Source organism: Zalophus californianus, chromosome 15, assembly GCF_009762305.2.
Source record: "Zalophus californianus isolate mZalCal1 chromosome 15, mZalCal1.pri.v2, whole genome shotgun sequence".
Taxonomy (NCBI): Eukaryota; Metazoa; Chordata; class Mammalia; order Carnivora; family Otariidae; genus Zalophus; species Zalophus californianus.
Window position 1 is genome coordinate 49,420,706 of NC_045609.1, and position 6,000 is coordinate 49,426,705.

Here is a 6,000-nt window from a genome sequence, read left to right on the forward strand (position 1 = left end):
TTTTTTCTGTGTCCTCCTCATCCTCCGGACACCTAAACACAAGGACACCCCTCGGTCAGTCCTCGGATGCTCTGTATTCATACCAGGTGACCTCATTCACTCTCCTGGCCTTGAACACCATGCAAAGGCTGAGGAACCCAGACGGATCTCTCTCCTGGGCTTGGCTTGGACACCCCTGCTCCTCTGAAAGTGATCATTTGCAAAAGGAAACTCCTCTTTTCCACATTTCCCTCAACCTGCTCATCCCCATTTCTGTAAATAACGACTCCATTCCTTCTAGTTGCTCAGGCCAAAACCATATAGCCATCTTGGATTTACTTTATTCCCTTACAACCCTGAACTAAACCATTAACAAACCCAATTAGTTAACCTTCAAAGTATACCCAGAATCCAATTACTTCTCATGACTGCCATCTTGGTCCAGCTCCCGCCGCCTCCGCCCCCACCCCCCCGCCCCCGCAGTGGCCTGCCGAGCCGCCTGGTCATGCCACCCTATTCACACCCTCCAGTTTTTAACCAGTGGAGGTTCACACCAACTGGCTCCTGTCACCTCTCTGACCTCACCACTCTCTGCTCCCGCCACAGAGGCTCCCTCGCCCTTGATCAGGCCAGGACTGCCCCTGGCAGGGGACTTTTGTGCTGGGTAGTCTCAGCCCAGATACCACATGGCTCACGCCCTCCCTTCATTCAGTCTCTGTTGGCCACCACCTTGTCAGGAGAGCCTTGGCAGACTCCCCCAGCCTGCAGCTCTTCCCCGATGCGCGGCCCCCTTATCCTGCTTGGCCTCCCCCGAGGCACAGCCCCTTCTGCCAGCTACCCGTGTGCTGCCCGCTTCCCATGAGAAGGTTCAAACCACACGGGAAGAGAGGGGCTTGGTCTGTTTTGCTCACTTTTTGGCCGGCACCTAGAAGTATTTTTGGAATGACTGCCTGGTAAGTCAACAGGAGGTTAACACATTGGAGTCTTTCTTCACACATCTCTGAAATGAAGATAGCAGGACTCACCTCACAAGGTCACGTGTTCATTCCCACACTCAACGGCACACTGTGAAGTCATCATTGAGCACCAAATTCACCTCATGCCACTGTGCACATTTTGGTGGTCACACATACACACCTTGCCTCTTGTCTAGCATCCCCCAGGCCTGAGGCTGCCCCTGGAGTCCCCAGAGCACGAAAAACCATAGTGGTTCAATTCCTGTGACCGAGACTGAAGAATCATCCCTGTCCCCCAGGGCACCTCCTTCTGAGTGCTCCTGGGTCCTGTGGGAACCTGCACACACTTCCTGTCCAGATCTTAGGGGTTACAGTGCTGGCCTGGGGTCCCTTAGGGCCTGGGCTTTGCAGCCAGGGCCCAGGAGGAGGAGATCTACAACTGGCCCAGTGTCTGGGGACGGGGGCCTCTGCGGCTACTGCTTCATCCCAGGCCCGACTTGGGGCGGTGGATGGCAGGCCAGCCCCCTGGGGAGGAGATCAGGGGAAGAGCCCAGGACTCAGGAAAGGCTGGTGGCAGCAGGGCAGGGTTCCACTCTCCCAGGCAGCAGCCCGGCTCTGCAAGGGGAAGTTGCTCAGGAGGAGGAGTGGCCGGTCTCGGTCAGTCTGGAAGGCCCCAGATGCAGCCACAGGCTCACCTTGTCCTGGCCTCTTCCAGGCATGTCCCTGAACATCCGCCCAGGTCACATGGGCTTGTAGGCCGTGAGGAAACAATCATTTGGGGGCATTCCTGAGCTCCGGGGAGAGGCGGCTCTCCTTCTGGACACTGTGGGAACCCTCGAGCACCATGTCCAAGCCTTGGCACCTGGGAATGAGGCCTGCCCGGGACCAGCTCTTTCCAGTTCTTCCTCTGTGGGGGCCTGCCCCCGTGCTCAGGCAGCCAAGGGGAACTGAAGGCTAATGCATTCACGGTGCTTCTCCTTAAGTAGGCAGGACAGAGTTCCCAGGGAGGACAAACACACACCTTGGTCAGATGCTTTCCATCCAGCTGACATTTCGGGAGCAGACTGTGCCTGCCAGCCCACAGAGGTGTTTTTCAGATGCCTCCTTCTTCAGTGTTCCTCACAGTCCCACGAGATAACAGCCCTCTCCCGTGTGATGGACACAGAGACAGAAGTCCAAAGCAGCTGTGGAGTCTCCACATCTCAAGGCCGCGACGAGGGAGGCCCAACTGATCCTGGGCTGTTTGGCTCCAGTGGACCTGGCAACCCCTTGTTGCAGTTTGCAAAGCTCCCCAGGCGGAGGTGGTGGGCGGGGAGCTGCCGGGCTCAGGTCGGGGTCTGCCCTGTATGGTTCAAGTGTATGTCTGGGGCTTAAGAGTCCATCTAGAGGAAATGCGCAGCAAGCTCAGGCTACGAAATCAGTATAGACTGTCAGAAGCAGCCGTTTTTTAAAAAGTGAAACAGCACCAAAAAACAAAGAAGAGAATGGTATGGAAAACATTGGCATATGTCACACCTACTAGAACAATTTGCACACGTGTGTGTGTGTGCACGTGTGTGTGTTTTATAATGCCAAATCCAATTTTTTATTGTGGACTATCCTCATAACATGTACTGCTCTCGTGCACATGAAACCCGTTGATGAACGTGGCTTGCCTCCCTGAGTAGAAGAAGTTAGAAGAGGGCACCAGATTTCTTTGATTTAATAAGAGCTTTTAAAAAAACACAAATGTTCCTAAAATCAGCCTACATTTTACAACCACAGTAGACATCTAATGGCTTTTTTTTCTTTCCTAAACAGCTGTAGGCTTTACAAGTAAATGGTGGTATTAAAGAACCAAGACGACGCGGCCACAATCACTACCCCGTATTGAGCCCCCTGCTCTGTGCTTCTACATTGGTACTGAAGGTGGTCCTGCCCAGGGAAAGCCCCTGACTGATACGCCGGGTAAAGGTGCCGCCGATCCCAGCACAGATGAGGACAGGGAGGCTCAGAAAGGTGCAGGGGAGCCCCCAAAGCCTAGGCGCATGTGCTGGGCTGCAGCTCTGGAAGCCAAGCGCAGGTGTCTCTGACCCCAAGGCTCATCGTGTGCACTCTCTGGAAATGGCTGGGTATGAGCCCCAGGAAAGGCACGGTGCTCACTCTGCTTTTCTAGAATAACAAAACAAGATCTCACCCACAAGGCACTCTCCCTTATGGCTGCCAAGGCCTGCGTTCTCAAGTGGCCTTGTGAAAGAGCCCACTTCCAATGTGGCAGGCTCATGAGGCCCCTGCTGCCCTCCCCAAACCCGGTCACTGTGGACCTGTGCACTGGGTCAGCACCGGGCCACAAGGAGCAAAGACCTGGCACCTGGGGTCCCAGAAAGGGAGGACTTGAACCCGAAAATTCTCAAAGAGAGGAACCTGAGGGAGTCCTTCTTCGGGCAGTCAGGGGTATCAGTGATGCTGTTCAGATGCCTTTTCCAAGGCCTTAAAGAATTCCGATGTGGAGTCCCAGCAGCTGCCTGTTGTCCCAGCAAAAAGACCAACAGTGCCCTTTCTCTCTCAGAATGTCTTATTCCGAATGAGAAATCCTATGGCCACCTCATCAAATAATGAAAAAGTGTGTGGAATCTGCTAGGCTCATGCCAATGGCAAAAGGTCCCGCTCCTCCCAGCCCTCTTCCTCCTCTCAGTCTCCTCTCCTTCTGGCAAAGCCTGGACAAGCCTCGGGTCCACGTCCCACTTCCTCCCCTGGCCTTCCTCTCTTCACCCAAACCTGGAGCTGCTCTCTGGGGCATCCGAATCCCCAGCCTGGCCTTGGGCTCCTCATCCTCTCTGGAAGCCAGCCCCGAGGCAGGGAGGCCAGCCCCAAGGCAGGGAGACCAGCCCCAAAACAGGGAGGCCAGCCCAGGAGGAGGAGCACGGGGCCTGCCCTCCATGCCCACCCCATCACAGACCACACGGGAGACCTGGGGAGGGATCTGAGCCTCCCTGAGCCTGGAGCTCCTCATCTGCAGTTCCTCTTCTGTAGCTCACTGCACAGGGAGAAGGGCCAGCTCTGGGCTGCCCCGGTGGGGGGCCGGGGGCGGGGGGTGGGGAGGCTGGAGATGGGGCTGCTGCCTGAGTGCAGGGAAGGAGAGCAGCCTAGCATGGTGGCACCCCTCCCTCCCTGTGCCAGGCATGAAACACACAAACTGCTGCCCTGGGTTGCCTGCAAGGGAGATGGAATTCCTGTTTCACAGATGAGAAAACAATTGCATTAAGCACTTTCCTAAGCCACATATATAGAAGTTGCAGAAAATCGAGTCTCCACATTTTTTATCGAGCCATCCATATAACCAGTTACCCTCCCTTCCCGTGTGTCTCAGACTCACCACTGAGGGGCAGACAGGAGGTGTCGGGGGACAGAGGGGCCGTGGTGACTGGAAGGAGTCACTCCACCGGCTGCTGGGCTGGGGGCTGCCCTGGGGTGCAGCAGTGACATGGGTCACCCTCGAGTCTGGCAGACAAGGTACGGGTGTGACAGTGTTGCTCGATAGGCCCCCCTGGTGCACAATCGTGGGTGCAGGAGGGTGGGTGTAAAGTATTCTTGAGTTGGAGGAAGTGAGTTAGACTCTGCCCTGACCAGTTGGCATGAAGGAAGGTGCTGGAGGCTGATAAAGAGTCATAGGAATAATAACCATACAAATGATGGCAGGTAACGTTCCCCAAGTGCGGGTTATGTGTGAGACTCAGAGCTGGCTGGTCCACACCCATGACGTCATTCAACCTGACATACTCGGGGAAAAGTGGGGGACTTCTTAAGGCCATCCAGGATGGATAGCAGACATCCTCTCTGTCTCTGCAAGGCTTTGGTTTGAAGATTAGCAATTGGGACTTTGTCTCTAGGTAAGTTGGGTGCCAGGGAGTGCAGTGCTAAGTTAGGGTTCCCCTTCCTGGCTTTGCATTCCAACCCTGCAAGCACGTGGATCTTACCCTCCTTTCTCAGGACTGCCTACCATGTCCTCTATTTATAATCAGACCCGTGTCCTAATGAAGTGCCAGGTGCTCCTGGCGATATCTGTCCCTTCAGCTGTCTGTGTTGAGGACGTTCTTTTGCTGGAGGCCAAGCTGGGATAAATGATCTCAGTCCCCTCATTTCAGCTTTTCTCCAGGCCCATCTCCCATTGTGCTCCTGCTGGGGTGCTGGAAGTGCTCAAGGGCAGGACGTTGTCATGAAGTCAGGGTTCAGGAATTACTTCAAATTCCGGTGCTTAGGGGTTTGGTCTTGGCCTCAGGGCACACAGGCCCACAGTCCACCCACCCTGGGCTCAGCCTGCTCCCTTCCTTCCCTTGCCCTCTTCTGGGTCCCCAGAGCTCCGAGCTCAGCCCTCCCACAAGATGCCCCACTCATCCGGGTCTTTGGGCCCTATTCCCCTTGGCCCAGGGTCCATCAGCACGAGTCACCAGCTCCGCCCAATTTCATGGAAATGTCTAACTCCTAAGTCTCCATCCTGGGGCTAATTCAATGCAAGAAATTTTAATTACTTCTTGACCAGAATATTGAAACAAATGCCTGAGGTTATATGATTACCATGTGCTACAGCTCCCAGACCTGCAGCTTTGGAAGGATTGGGACAGCCACGTCTCCAGGCCAGACCCAGGGGCTCCTTAGGAATGCCCATCCCTGTGCCGTTTTGGCACACAAGGCACATCTAATTATAAGTCTGCTGCTCAGTCGACAAAGCAGGAAAGAATGTTCAATGGAAGAAGGACAGTCTCTTCAACAAATGGTGTTGGGAAAATTGGACAGCCACAGGCAGAAGAATGAAACTGGACCATCTCCTTATGCCACACACAAAAATAGACTCAAAATGGATGAAAGACCTAAATGTGAGACAGGAATCCATCAAAATCCTAAAGAAGAACATAGGCAGCAACCTCTTCGACCTCAGCCGCAACAACTTCTTCCTAGAAACATCACCAAAGGCAAGGGAAGCAAGGGGAAAAATGAACTATTGGGACTTCATCAAGATACAAAGCTTTTGCACAGCAAAGGAAACAGTCAACAAAACCAAAAGACAACCGACAGAATGGAAGAAGAT